At 45.6% G+C, this 15,983-nt stretch overlaps 1 protein-coding gene across 8 annotated transcripts in view; it reads right to left on the minus strand.

The window, feature by feature from the left end:
- LOC105702311 (histone deacetylase 4) overlaps positions 1-11,406 on the minus strand; it is a 69,560-nt gene extending 58,154 nt beyond the window's left edge. For all 8 annotated transcript variants that reach the window (XM_012429794.2, XM_023435069.1, XM_023435068.1 and 5 more), the window contains exon 1: positions 11,082-11,406. The gene's annotated coding sequence lies outside the window, so the exon portion shown is untranslated. The remainder of the gene's footprint in view (positions 1-11,081) is intronic.
- Positions 11,407-15,983: the final 4,577 nt, after the last annotated feature.

Here is a 15,983-nt window from a genome sequence, read left to right on the forward strand (position 1 = left end):
TTCGTGTAGGTGAAGGATATACAAAAAGAGAAAAAAATAGAATTCATTCGACTCGTTCAGGTGTACCATCCAAAAGGATTTTCAGGCCTCCTCCCTTTTCGACGAGACCGCCATTTTGGTGCTTCTCGGTCTAAGAGCACTTACAGAGCGCGCGTTGTTCTCGACATAACCGATAATTCCTCAAAGGCGGTAATAAGTAAAGTTAAGGGAGAAAGCTTGACATGGCGAACGATCGACCTTTCGTGTCGCCTTAATCGACACTCTTTCCTTAAAGGCGGTAAGAAGTGAAGTTAAGGGAGAAAACTTGACATCGCGAACAATCGACCTTTCGTGTCGCCTTAATCGGCACTCTTTCCTTAATGGCGGTAAGAAGTGAAGTTAAGGGAGAAAACTTGACATCGCGAACGATCGACCTTTCGTGTCGCCTTAATCGGCACTCTTTCCTCAAAGGCGGGAAGAAGTGAAGTTAAGGGAGAAACTTGACATCGCGAACGATCGACCTTTCGTGTCGCCTTAATTGGTACACTTTCCTTAAAGGCGGTAAGAAGTGAAGTTAAGGGAGAAAACTTGACATCGCGAACAATCGACCTTTCGTGTCGCCTTAATGGGCACGCTTTCCTCAAAGGCGGTAATAAGTAATGTTAAGGGAAAAAGCTTGACATCGCGAACGATCGACCTTTCGCGTCGCCTTAATCGATACGCTTTCCTTAATGACGATAAGAAGTGAAGTTAAGGGAGAAAACTTGACATCGCGAACGATCGACCTATCGTGTCGCCTTAATCAGTACGCTTTCCTTAAAGGCGGTAAGAAGTGAAATTAAGGGAGAAAAGTTGACAAAGAATCGAGCAGGGGGGCCATTTCTTTGGCCCTGCAAGAGTCTGGCCATCGGCCAGGGCAATTTCGAGCATTGCCTCGGCCGGCGACCACTCGACCGAGCCAATCGGCCGTCGCGACGACACGCGTGCGCGCGGCCCACACCGACCTAACCTAAATGCACGTGCACGCGGGAGGAATGCCACGAGACGGGAGAAAGATCGGGAGCGAGAGAGTCCGAGTAGCGGCGCGGCGGCGGGAGGGAGAGAGAAGGAGAGACCCCACTCGAGGTCCGGCGTTCATCTCGTGAATTGATCCCGTGACTTCGCCTAAGTGATGGGAATGGCGTCCAGTGACGTCACCGGCCCGTCAGGATGTCACCGTCGGCGAATACCGCCGTTCACGGGGGCGGCGAGTCATCGGTGGAAATTGACATTAATTTCTCGGCAGACCGGGTGACCGGGACCGGCACGATCTCTGCCGGCGAGTCGGATGAAAAGATCTGTGCGACTTTGCGGGGGGGACTTAAGATTCGATTTTCCATACGGTGGGACGAGTCGTCGATCGAGTGACCGGGACCGGTATGAGCTCCACCGAGGAGTTGGATAAAATGATGTATGCGACTTTACGGGGGGGCTAAAAATCTGAGTTTCCAAACGGTGGGAAGAGTCGTCGACCGAGTGACCGGAACCGGTATGAGCTCCACCGGGAAGTCGGATAAAATGATATATGCGACTCTGCGGGGGGCTAAAAATCCGAATTAAAAACGGTGGGAAGAGCCGACCGGGTGACCGGAACCGGCACGAGCTCCACCGGGGAGTGGGATAAAATGATATGTATGCGACTTTGCGGGGGGGTGATAAAATTCCGAGTTTCCAAACGGTGGGAAGAGTCGTCGACCGAGTGACCGGAACCGGTATGAGCTCCACCGGGAAGTCGGATAAAATAATATATGCGACTTTGCGGGGGGCTAAAAATTCGATTTTCCAAACGGCGTGACGAGTCATCGATCGGATGACCAAGAAAGCCATGATCTTCACCGGGAAGTCTGATAAAATGATATATGCGACTCTGGGGGGGGGGGGGGCTAAAATGATATATATGCGACTTTGCGGGGGGCTAAAAATTCGATTTTCCAAACGGCGTGACGAGTCATCGACCGGGTTACCGGGAAAGCCATGATCTCTGTCGGCGAGTCGGATAAAATGATCTATACGGCTCTGAGGGGGGCTAAAAATTCAATTTTCCAAAGAACACAGATCACATTAATCGAGTGATCAGAACCGGCATGATCTCGGCCGGCGAATCAGACGGAAAGATCCGACTGGGCATTCACTCATGGATATTAACCCTCGAAATCGCGTGGAGACCGCTGTAAATCACTAAAACATTGTCACAATTTCAAGGCGGACTGTCACTCGTTACCGAACCGCATTGTTGTTCATCATATGAAATCAAAGGCAATCGGTTCTTAAAGGACATTGTTTTCGCCGATTACGGAGCGAATGGCTCCTCGGAAAGATCCATGCGACTTTTCCCGGGTGGATGGAAAATCCGATATTTGAAAGGGCCGCGACCGTGTGATCGCGTCCTCCGTAGCTATTTTTCGAGGTCAATTTAGGCTAAACAAGGGCTATTTGAATCAGGCGAGACGCGAATTGGGATCCACTGTCGCGACACCACTCGAACGCGATTGGGCGCCGGCGTGAGTCACGTGGCGCCATCCGAAAGTGAGGTTATCTCGTTCGGCGAACGAGGCGCTAAGCCGAAAGGCGGCTCTGCGCCGAATCGCGACGATAAGGCGAAAGTGCAGTTGCAGCTGCGCCTTCGATGCGCGTACCCCCGGGAAGGCGCCAAATTCGAAAGCCGAGACCTTCGGACTCGGTCAAGACGGATCAGCTGATCCCTCGAGTCGTGCAGAACGATCCCCCGGTAAACGACATTAACCGAGCTCGCAATTTATTCAGGCTTACGCCCGCAATTGGCCCGCAATTGCGAGGGCAATCCTCTCAAAATTTAGGCACCTCTTACGACAGCGAGGGCAGTTGTTCCTTCGTTTAGGTACTCCATCCAGTTGTGGCGGCACTTTTCTTTATTTCCAACCACTTCTTGAAATTATGGAGGCATCTTTCTTGGCATTTAGACTCTTCGTGCTATCGTAAGGTCAATTTTCTCGGTACCTCGATACTTTATGCTACAACGGCAACGTTCTTCTTCGCGTTCATACATTTCATCTAAGGGTAAGAACACGTTTTTTTTTTTTTACGCTTAGGCGTTTTACGCAACAACGAAATCAGTTTCCTTGACGTTTAGGCCCCTCATACAATAGCAAAATAAATTTTAGTTACGTTTGAACAGCCCACGAAATTTTCATGGCTTCTTCCTTTTCAATTAAGCACTTCGTGCAACAATGACGTCGATTTTTTCAACGTTAAGAAATATCATCCAACGACGATGTTTATTTTCTTGGCGTTTAAAGCGCATCATGCACCGACACCAACACATCCCACTCCATGCACTATTGAAGTCGGTTATCTTGACGTTTAGGCCCTTCATCCAATATCAACTTCAATTTTCTCGACGTTTACCCCTTATCACTCCAACCGGCAGTAATACTGCCAACTTCTTCTACTCTTCTAATATTCTTGGAGTGATAAGGATTAAATCTTCTATGAGAATTTAAGGTCATCTTTCTTGTCGCCCAAACCCATCGTGCAACAATGAGGACTATTTTCTCGACGTTGAAGTGCATTATGTCCGACACGAACACATATCCCTAGACCTCTAGGGACTTCACCCAACAGTAAGGAAAAGTGTCATTGAGTTTGTTGCCTCCCGAAAATAGGATCCCGAATTTCACGAAAACGAATTAATTTCATTTCCAATAAAGCCCTCGTAAGCGACCACCATCGATGCCGGAAGTCACGCACGGTGCGACCACCTCGTGCCCAGGTAACGCACGGTGGCGGTCGTTACGTAATCAGCCCTAAGGCCCCGTCCACAAAGCGCGACTCGCTCCGATCGAAGAAGAGGTTGGGGCACACAGCATCCGCGAAATAGCCGGAGGAGAGAACCGCGCTAACGAGGCACTCCAGGGGGAGAGAGAGAGAGGGAGCGAAGGGGCCCCCGACACGAATCTATCGATCAATCGCCGGCCGACTTATCGACACGCACGATCGTTTCGCGTCCCCGGGCCGCCGTCCCCGACGACGAGGAAACCTGAACTATTAGCGGGATGTTGAACTCGACCGAACGGCCGCCTCCTCCTCGATGGTTGAGAAAACCGCCAAAGACGATTATAAAGTGCGTCGGGACGCGCTAGGGACGCGATCAGGAAAAAAAAAATCGGGAGGAACGGCCATCCGATAGGAGGTCATCGGTTTCCGGTTTTAGGGAATCGCGTACATGGCATTACACCATGCTCGGTACCATTCAAGCAGAGTTAGGTAATTCCCCATTTTTTCGAGGCTCTTCACGTATATTACGTAAACAAAGTGGTTTACAGTAGAAAATCGTAGAAAACTAGTTAATTACGTTTCCACTGTGAAGAGTGCCGCAGATGGACGATATACAGTATCGGCTAGGTTGTGAACGTTTTTTAACACACATGTAAACACGGGACATATTTTAAGGAACAATTAATTTGACGCTTGTATTGATAAATTCTATAGAATTTTACGGTTTCAATATACGGCGGATTCCACATATGCACGATATGTGCATTCGCAAGGTTAACGTCTTTTAGCGCACATGTAATTAGAAGCTTAAGTGGAATTTTTCGATTTTTTTTTCTCTTATTTTTACTTTTTTTCTGTTTTTACTATAACGGACTTCAATTGTAATCGGCTCGTACTATAGCGCTGTATTTAAGTACCAGTACATCGAAATACATGACACATAATATGGTCGACGTTAATAACAAAATATTTATTCTTTCCAATGAGACTTCTTACGTCAAGGTGGCGTAAGCTCGTACGTTAAGAAACGGGGGCGCAACGAAAAGTGAAACACTCAATTTAATATCCTTTTTACAGTTCACTACCATTTCACATTCACCTTCGTGTGTCAGCATTGCGGCAATTTGCGTAAACGTCTTGCGTTAATGTCAGGGCGTTATTCTCTCGGTTTAATTATTGGCATTGAGAGGGACATAGTAAGAAACGAAGGAACAGAAAAAAAAAAGAAAAATAATAAATAAAAGTGACGTTTCACTTCCAAAGCGACGGCCACGCGTCCATTTTTTACTATCTACTCGCCGAGTCGCACGGGAGCGTCGCGTGTATATAAAAAAAAAAAAATTATGTTACGCAGAGTACCTGCAAGAAATTCATAAAATACTGCCGGTTCCATTTTTTACCTTCTACTCGCCGAGTCGCACGGGAGCGTCGCGTGTATATATATATAAAAAAATAAAAAAAATAAAAAAATAATGCAGAGCACCTGCAACATAATTCAGGAAATACTGCCGGTTTCCGGAGATAAGTCAGAGAATGGTTATCGATTCCCATCGGCACGTGCCCTGGGCGAGATGTCCCACATAAATCCGAGTTACGCGGGAGTAGTAATTCAGGGTACTTTACAATCCCCGGGGCCGCCTTAAAATGTACACGGGGAAAAGATACGACTTAAGCCCCAAACTTTTTCCCGCGGGACATAAAGAAGTCGCGTACCATGTGCGCAAAAGTTACGCGGCCATACCCCGGCCGGTCTTACGCGAGAAGTACAAGAAAGAAAAAAAAAGAAAAAAAGAAAGAAAAGGAAGAAAAAAAAAAGAAAAATCGAAGAGTCGCGGTGATATAGAGCGGCGATTTAAGCTCGCCGATTTAAGTCTCGACATACTTAAAGCGAGGTTGACAAGCTGGATCGATTTACGTCCCGGTATCATCGAACAGCTCGTCAGCTGTGCCCGGTTCGATTTCCTTATAATTTTCCCCTCCCTCCCGGCGTTTCGCTTTCAAGTCCGTCGCAAGGACCCTGACCTTACCGCAATTGCACGTAAGGGGGAGAAAATGTCCCATCCCGTCGTTTATTTCCGTCCCCCCAGCCATACTTTCCCCGAGCAGGAAAAATAAGGAAAAAAAAAAGACATAAAGTTAATCTAAGCGCCCGAAATCCCGCGCTCTTTTCGGAGCTCCCTTAACCCTTTTAGTGCCGGAGGCCGATATATCGGCCCGCACCTTGTAGCGCTTTACTATTCGCTTTGCGAGAGATCTCTATCTCAAAATAAATTTATAATACGTTATAAATAGTCTATTTTCATTACGAGAGAATTAAAATAACAATACAACAACACCTATAACAACTTATAACCTATAACAATTACTTGTTTCGGATGAGATAATTCGTCCGGCGCCTCCCATGTGCCTTGGAGTTATTTTCTATGTTTCTAGTGCAATATCACTTATTTTGTTAAAAAATATATTGGAAATTTAAAGTATATACTTTGCAATAAACGGTCTATATAAATTTATGATAAAAAGATGACTTTTCCTATGGGCAATTACGTTTTGAAACAGAGAACTCAATTTTTCTTTTTTTTTTTCATCACTTATACCTTTGTTGTTTATGTAATTTTCAATGAATATAGAAAAATTAGCGTCACCGTTTTATTCTCTATTTTGTCCTTAATACCCTGCTTTTTGAATTATGTAAATATTGCTTTTCGTTCGGTTTTTATGTGCCTTTTTCCAAATCCTAGTAAAATCGTAAAATTCGGCCGGTTATCTTCGCATAAGCACCTCTTTTTCGCCCGGCACTAAAAGGGTTAAAGTCGGGCACAAATAACGAGCGTCGCAACAATGGGGGGCGCCCTTTGTGCGGCGCATCAGCCCTCCCGCGATCGGTCCAGAAAACAGGATCGACCCCGAGGAGGAAGAGGACAAAACAAAGCGAGCAAAACCGGCCGAACGCGTTCTATATCTGGCCGCGAGCATCCTCCGCGTGCGCGAACCACTCCTCTCGTTATTTTCGTACCTTTCCGACGAAATTTCCGCGGGTTTTACGCTCGCCGGCACTTTCGGCCTCTAATAATAAACCCACTCGCGAGAAGCCGCCAGCAGCGCCGCTAGATACGTACTACCAATAGCGTCTAGGACTAAACTTAACTAGGAGAAAATCCTTCCCTTGAGGCAGAGACGACCTCCTACGTCGGGGAAAAAGGAATCCCCATTGGTATTTTATTGAACGTTACCGAAGAACTATCCATTTCAATTGAAGGAATAATTTATTTCACCGGAATAAACTGGAACGAGCAACCTATCTACGGAATCATGACAATTTGTATTTGTTTGCGTCAAATGCGTTATTCCTTAGATCAACGAGATATTTCTTCGGTACCGCTCTAAGAAATAATGTTTTCGGTTTAATGGATACTTTTTCTTTTTTTTTTTCCCTCAGGGAGGATTTTGAGAAATTGGGATATGGGCGAAACGGACTAAATTTTTTTTTTTATACTTTTGCGAAGGCAGCGAAAAGTAGAGAGTCAACAGAGGGGGTGTGCTTCTTCTCTCGTTTTGTTATCTACATACACCTGCAGAGCATAATAGAATGAAATAACATATTGTATGATAGTAAAACAACTGATTGGGTGTATTTAATGTGAATCGGAATACATTTATTATGAACTAATTGACTGTGATTTTGCAACGTCGTGGTTCAATCTTGTGATACGATGTGGGAAGATACGTTCATGTGATATGTTACCAATGGATGTTAAAAAATGTCGATCGGCATGCCTAAACGAATCACCAGAACACAAGGAAAAAGTACACTCAAAAAAAAAAGAAAGTGTCATTCATAGAATAAATTCATTTTATCGCCTGCATTTGGTTCGTTTCAGAAGACGTTTCGTTTCAATGACCAGAACTAAATTCTTTTCCATTAAGCCGTTTCATTGACAACCGAAAATATTTTAATCGATGGATAAAATATTTCGGTTAAATGAAAACCTTAAATCCGGTACGCTCTACGAGCTCGCTCGACGTAACCGCCGAAAAAAATTATTAACCGAGGAATATTCTCACGCCGACGAAACATTTCCTCGACGACATAGCATGTCTATTCCATAGTTATAATCGATGGAAGAAAAAAAGAAGATGAAAAAAAAAAGAGAATCGTATCGTCCCACCAAAATACGTTTCCGCGTGTACACGGTTAGAAACAAATCGAGCCTTGGATCGGCCCTGGCCCCTCATCTGCGATTCCACAGACCAAGCCACGGAAACATTGACACGGAAAGTTCCATAGCCTCTAAATCATTAATGCGCCTCGATAAGTCGATAGGAAACGTCGACCGGAGCGTCACCCCCGTCGGTGTCGTCACGGCGAAACGAAAACGGCAACGGCGTCCCGGCTATTTTTATTCCCGGCAAATAAATTCCCCGGGGGCCCATAAATTCCGGAACTCATTCCGGGGTGTCCCGGCAGGGAAACAAAGGCTAAAATAGAGACCGGTCCTTTATTTCTCCCGGTAAAGAGCGCTCCGTCCCGGGCGCATTCCCGTCCGATCATTGCGGGAGAAACTACTGCTCGGCTGTCGACCGGTTCCTTCCAGCCACCCAATTACGGCTCTTTAAATCCGAATCCCATAAAGTATCACTTATCCGATCCGGACATGCCGCAGTGTAAACACACACAGCGGCTGGCGCTCGCATTTCCCTAGGATTTCCCCCAGTCAAAATGTCACTAGGTAAGCCCAAGTCGCTCAAAATATCACTCAACTCTTTGAAGGCACGGTGGTAATAAAAGTGACCCACCATTTTAACGCGTCAATATGCACGGTGGGACATCCTTTGACCCACCTCGAAATTTTGCAATTGCCACGAGGACGCGGGTTTATTTTTAGTCCCACTTACGTAAAGTAGGCGGCAATATCGTCAACAAATCTTATAAATGCCTTCGCTTGTGTTAGCAAGGTTCGACATCTATCGGTACAGGTTAATTAGCTGTTGCATAAGTAAAAGCGCACCAACTAAATCTAATCGATACAAACAAGCAAATCCAAACCTCGCATTTCATTAGAAATAAGAAGACGAGATTCGGAACACCAACCGAAACGTTCTACTTGTAGACGATGTGCGCTTTGTGGTACAATAAAAAAAAAATTTTTAAATTAAAAAAATGAAGTTCGCACGTCGTGGTCTTGTACTGTATGCAAAGTGCCCCCGTGCCTTGGGAAAAGGATGTGTTTTAATAAGTACCATTCATGAGCCCACGTGGCACGGTGGGACTGTTTGAGTCCCACCCTATGACAACAAACCTAATTGAATTATTATCATTTCTTATGTTTTTATGACGTTATTCTTTTATTAATATAAATAAAGCAATTTTCTTCGATTTAAAGAGAAATAAAATTTCCGTGCAACGTGGGCCTTTTTATTTTTTCTACAATTCCGTGCCTGAAAAGGTTAAGCGAGGCCAAGTCGCTGCAGAAGTGCACGCTACCGGCCGATTATCGTCGCCTAGAATCTTAATCGCATAAGATATCGCTTGTTCGGTGTCAATAAACCGGACCCTTCGCCGTGGAAACGCTCGCTTTATTGATTTTAGCTCCGAAATTACTTCGCTCCCCATAACCATCCAATAATCAGCCAGTTATAGCTGCTTAAACACGAGTCACCAGGAGTATAACTTAGTCGACATCAAAGACAGAACATTCCAATGCATAAATGATGTGGGATATAGCCGGGATTATTAAAAAATGTTATTGGAAATATCCTTTACTGAACAACGTCGGCCTCGCGATTTGCGCGCATCACTTATTGTTAATCGACATTAAATAGGATTGTCATTGCATAAAAAAATTATTACAAACATCCTTTATTAAATGAAATTAGCCTCGCGAGGCATTTTGTCCTAATTTGCGCGAATCACTTATTGTTAATCGACATTGAATATGATTTTCATTGCACAAGTGCTATGGGATGTAGTCAAGATAATTAGAAATATTACTAAAAATATCCTTTAATGAACGAAATCGGCCTCGCGAGACGTTCCGCTACGATTTGCGCTCATCGCATATTGTAAATCGACATTAAATATGATTTTCATTGCATAAATTTCTGTCGGACATACCCGAGATGATTAAAACTATCCTTCATCAAATAAAATCAGCCTCGCAGAACATTTCACCCGATTTACCCGCGGGTTTCCCTAACATTAAATTCGAAACAACTTTCCCTTCCGTCTGATCAGTAAGTTATTTTCCACTGACACCGCTGTGAATTCCTACACGACCCTCGTTTCCTCGCCGTACTTATAGCGCGGCAAATCTACTGGCGATGTTACCTCAAATACGGAAACGGGAAGAAAACAGGACTTATCGCCGTCAGCTGCTCGATATCATTCACTATTTAGGGGGTACTCAAAAGGGCCCTTCCATCGCGGTATCTCGCCGTCTCACATTTCTCCCTAGAAAGTCCGATGCTTTGTCTCTAGACTGGTGCTAAACCACTAAGCGAGAAATGTCCTCTGATCGAAACCACTGTTTTTCCAAATCCTGTCGATCTTCCACCCAACCTCTCCCTAATAACTCCCTAAGTTAGGTTAGGTACGACCTTAACTCAGAAGAACCGATCTACCTAATCACTTCCACCGACGTTAAAATGAGCAAAACTAAATAAAAGAAAATATGACACCATACCGAAGTTATCACTTTCATAGGTTCCACAGGTCAGGCTAGATCATTCCGAGTATCCTTTCCTCGTTCCCTCCCGAAAACGGCAAGATGGCGTCGCGATCCGTCACGCGCCACGTGTTCGGCTCGCGGATTTCCTCACCGATCCAAACTCGCGCTGCGAAGTAATACCCGTCCATTCCATTGACCCTCGAATAGCAGTAATACCTAGAAGCGTGAGTAACCCTCATGACCGCCTACCACCTGCGAGGCGGAGTAGCGCGAACCTCTCTATATAATATGACTCCTTGGCGGAAGCGACGGCACGCCAGTGGACAGGCGAAACTCATTAGCATCGATTCCAGCCCCGGAGCACCTCGACTACACGTTCGACCATCGAGCTTCCCTTCCACTACCTTCCCAGCTAGGCATTCCAGCCGGCCATTTCCACTGCGCTCGCTACTGCGCGGTAAATTCCCGGTCCGATAATCCCAGCAATTCCTCCGAGGAGATAAATCCGCGCAGCGTCCAATCCGCGCCGGATTCGCGGGTCGTGTTTCCCTTTCATCGAGTTACATCACAGAGCTCGGAGGCGAGGGTCGTCGATCCTCGCCCCGGGGAGTAAAGTGAGAAAGAGAGGCCGCAGTAGTTTACCTTAAGAGAGGTCCAAGAGGCACGAGTTGCGTCGGTGGGGTAGAAGGGCGTCCCGCGGCCGAAAGCGGGAGGCCGCGTGATTGGCTCGCGACGAGTGGCACGGCGTCCGCGGCGGCCAAGATGGCCGAAATCCGCGCTCTCTCTCTCTCTCCTATATCTCTATCTATATTCACCGGGCATCCTCGGGACGGCGGAACACTCCGACGGGCACCCTTGGCCTCGCGATCACCGGAACTGGACGGTCGACGGTACAGGCCCTCTCGGGGGGGCGCGCGCACGCGCGCAGGCAGCGGGACGCAGCGGGAGAGAGACGCGCACCGGGTGCGAGACGAACGCGGACTGCCGCGCCGCGTGCCTCTCGCCGCCGCGTAGCGCGCGCCCCTGGCGCTTCCCCTCGGCCGCTGCGCGAACTAGCGGCGCGGCGGGGCGCCCCGTGAGGACTATTTTTAGACCCGCCGCCTCCTCCTCCGACTCGGTGGTTTTAAGGCCGTTGCGTGTGAAAAATCCGAGGCGTAACCGCCGAGACCGCGGCCGCCCTTATGGGCAGATCCTCTTTTGATTCATGAGTCCGCCGCGGATAGGTGTTAATAACGTTAAACTGCGTATTATATACGTGCTGTGACATAACGGTATACCTCCGGTAGGTACGTGCACGGACACGTGCGCCATTGTTTTCCGGGAAAACCGGGACTCGCGTGTTCGGAGTACGAGGGGAACGTGAAAAGGAACTTTTCATGTTTTTCCGTTTACTTTTAGGGAAGTACGGCCAGAGCGGAGATTCAGATTACTTTTTAAAAGCCGCGTCTTTTAGGGCTTGGATTGCGGATTATTTCTGAGTTTTTCAGATCCTTTTAACGGGATGTAAGGCTATGAACTTGTCCTTTCACGGAAGTATCTAATACTCAAGTTATCTTTAGGAACATATGGATGTTGCCGAGATTACTTTCAATGGGCGCGTGTTTTAAGACATAGATTGCGGATTATTTCTGAGTTTCTGAGATTCTTTTAAGGGGATCTAACTCTATGGACTTGTTCCTTTTTACCTTTAAGGTGGATTTTTTGGGGTGTATCTCAAGGAGGATAATTTTAACGGAAGAAGAATGAAAAGAGGAGAATAGAGAGGATGCTCTTTCTCTCTATTTCTCACTCGGTGCTTAATAAGACGCCGCGGTATTGCACTGCGCAGTTATTTCAGGTAAAATGAGAGATGGATCGAGGAGACTGCCTCTTTGGGCTCTCTGTTTCAGTTTTCTTAGTCTCCGTAGACCTATGTACATCCTGCGTACATGGTTAGGATTTTAAAAGCACGAGAGTGCACACCGTTCCTGCCCTTTCTCTCTGTTAATTTTATCTAGCGCCACAATGCTCCTTTGAATTATTTTCATTTCTTCTGCTAGTCAGATCAGCGGGTGGAATCCATTCTACAATGCGTTCATAACACAGACACCTGCTCCATTGTTTTCCATGAAAAGCGCCGGATGCGCATGTTCGAAGTTGTGGAAAACTCGACCGTCATTCTTAGTTCGTTAAAGCTATTGAAAATAACTTGAATTTTAATATAAAAAATGCAATTCTCATAAATTCTCAGGGAATTTAATTATCGGTTACATTCTCGGATATCTTACCAGGGCAATATATCGCACTAAAAGCTCTACTTCTAACCTAAGGCGTCCTAACCTCCACGCGAGAGGCGAGCGCGTATTCGCGGGCGAGGTGCCTCTACGTAACACGCACACTCCCGGGCGTTATTGATTTACGGCACGTCCGCAAGGTGGCGTTCATCGAAGGGACTCCCGCAGGTGCAGGGTGATCCCCTTGGAAACGCGACGATAAGCCGAAGGTCGCGACTGATACGAGCCGGCCACGGAATCTGGAACGGTCAAGATACACACACCGATGGGCTATTTCTGGCGCGATTAAACTTAGCCGACAGATAGGATTCTCCCGTGGCTCCTATCAACACCTTTCGACGTTCGTGCCTGAAATTGGACGGCGCCATTCGGGTTAGGCCGGGGATTTTCTTCCTCATCCAGATTACTGGCGATAACAAAATATACGATACAGTAAACCCCCGTATAAAGGGAATTCCTCCAACGCGCTGTAAAGATATCACGACGACTTATTTATATAAGTCTTGTACAGGGCGTTAATGATATTGGGACTTTTTTTCTTTTTACATAATTTTATACAACGCGATATATTATTCTTAACACAAAGCGAATTCCTCCAACGCGCTATGAAGATATTGAGACTTTTTATATATTTCGTACAATGTGCAATTATATTATTCTTAACATACGGGGGAAATCCTCGAATAACAGGATTTCGTACAAGTGAACGAATTAACCGCGTTTTCTTATGTCAGTATTAAATCAATTAGAAAAACAATATTGCTTAAACATTGGTTTTCGTACGTATAAATATTGGTCGTGTAACGAATTCGAATATTTACCCAATAAAATTTGTGAACATTTTGGAAAATTATACCAATATGCGTAATTAAACATTGAACAGTTTTAAGAGAAACAATGTCATGGAGAAACTATGGATGAGAATACAAGTTTTTAGGTTTTAAGTTATAAGTTGTTAGGTTGGACAAACAAAGTGAGTATAATACGATGCCATTCGGTCAAGATAATCCAATTTTAACAAATAGTGTATGTTTTCAACGTCTGTCCCCATTCTTGAGAATTCCCTCGTTTCTGCCGTATTTCCCTTAAAAGAGTCGTTACTAGTTATTCCACAAAAACTATTGATGGGAATATAAGTTTTTAGGTTATAAGTTATAAGTTGTTAGGTTAGACAAACAAAGAGAGGTATAATAAAAAGGATAATACGACGCCATTGGGTCAAGATAATCCAATTTTGATTTAAGGGTTAACAAATAGCGTAGGTTTCAACGTCTGTCCCCAATCTTGAGAATTCTCTCGTTTCTCCCGTATTTTCCTTAAAAGAGTCGTTACTAGGTATTCCATAGAAACTATTTGGCGACGTAACTCCGTGCGAAGCCACTCGACAAGTGGAGTGGAGTTCAGCCGGGAGCCCTAGAAACGAGCACGCGAGTAGTGGCATGTTTTGATCGTACTACGAAGCAAGATAAGTGCAATCGCGTAGTGTCATTAACGCGACAAAGCGCGGCACAGAGGATCGCCGGCTGATTTCAGGGAACGAAATCGCGGTAAACAAAGGGACCCGTCGATAAGGCAGTTTCCGGGAGCGGTGCACCGCAGCCCACGGACTTCCGACAGAGGGCATTTTTTGCAATCCACGGAGATTACACACCCGCGAAGAATCCCACGTCAAGCCGCATTCTCGCGAGAGCGGTCTCGGGCAAAACCTTAAGCCGCATCTCCAGAGAAGGCGAGTCGCCATTGCAATCCTGGCCGAGTAAACGTAATGCAACGTAAAGACTTGAGACGTAAGAGAGGACATCGCTTGGTCTTTTAGTCCATATTGTTATTTCAACAGTGGGGCAACTTATCATGCCCTCGGTACTAACTGGATTAGATCCTTCGCGTTCTTCATTTCACGAACGATAAGCCTCGTTGTTTAGGCGTGACAATCTTGCTGAGATGGAGTCAGTGTGCCGATAAGTCGTCGAGCTGTACCTTTTGGTACGAGATTGTTATTTTAACAATGAGTAGTTGTCCGCCTTGCGAATATCCTCAGCTTAAGGTGCATTTTTGTGGTGCCACATTCTTTATTCCATGAACGATAAGTCTCCTCATTTCAGGGTGCAAGTCGCAGTGCAGTTAAAAAATTTTCGCTGTACCTAGTTAAGATAAAAGTTTCATAAACAGACGTTTTTGGCACCACTTTCGGATCACCCTAATCCACCTTACGAATGTCTTCAGCTTCAAATGCTTCAATTTCGCTTCATGACCATGTATACGTAGCAAATTATACGTAGCAATCTTAATTTAGGGGTGCAAACTTCACAGGCGGAGTCAAATTATTCACGAGTACCGTCACATCTTTTGGTACAATCCACATTATTTAAGAAACGAGTATAAGTACACATTACGGATATTCTCGGCATTAAGTGGATTAGTATTATCGCGTGTTCAATTTCCACGATAAGCCTGCTCGTTTAGGGGTGCAAACCTCGAAGAGGCGAAGCCAAAGCGTTCATGAGCACCGAGTCATTAGCGGGCACTTCAGGGATAAGCCACGAATGCGGTATAACTGTACAGTAAGTACTAAACCCGCAATTTAGTGCGAAGCCGGGGAGTTTCTTGATTACATCAAGGTCACATGTCACTGGCTCCATCGATCGGCCTTTAATAATATCCCATCGCGTGCCTATAAATAAGTTAGTTAAACAAGTTTCCACCCAGCCTTCGGGAGATTTCCTTCCTCCACTTGGCGGGGTCGCGAAGGAACCGTCGCACCGGAAATAAAACCTTAGACTTTATAGGAGTCCACATAGAGAGTGACATCGGAAAAACGTTTGCGAAAAGCTTCGCAGTCAGGAAGGACTCGAGGGAAATTTGCGGATTAAGTTCCCCTCGGATTTTACGGGAGTACTTCCTCGACCGTCTCTAATCCTTCCAGGGTCCCATCGCCAGGATGTTATTTCCGTAAAGTCGCTCGATATGATGTGCCAAGTTATTCTCAGCGAACAACCCCTCTTAGACGCCCTTAAGGTGATATGAAAGTGTGATATATACACAAAGAAAAGTCAAGATATTTATGAAATTTTTCTCCAAGCTGGGTGCACCGAATTATCGGAAACTTTAACGCGTGATTATGGAGGCTCTAAGGAATAACCCGCTGCTCGTGAAATTCATTTTTTCGAAAGACATTTTGTACTTATCTCGGAGAAGAAACCAAAAAAGGTATATTTTTTTTTATCGACAAATGAAATTTCACGGGCAGCGCGTTTTTCCTTAGAGCCTCCAT

The sequence above is a fragment of the Orussus abietinus genome, unplaced genomic scaffold, assembly GCF_000612105.2.
Source record: "Orussus abietinus isolate OABI.00-Male unplaced genomic scaffold, Oabi_2.0 scaffold108, whole genome shotgun sequence".
Lineage (NCBI taxonomy): Eukaryota > Metazoa > Arthropoda > Insecta > Hymenoptera > Orussidae > Orussus > Orussus abietinus.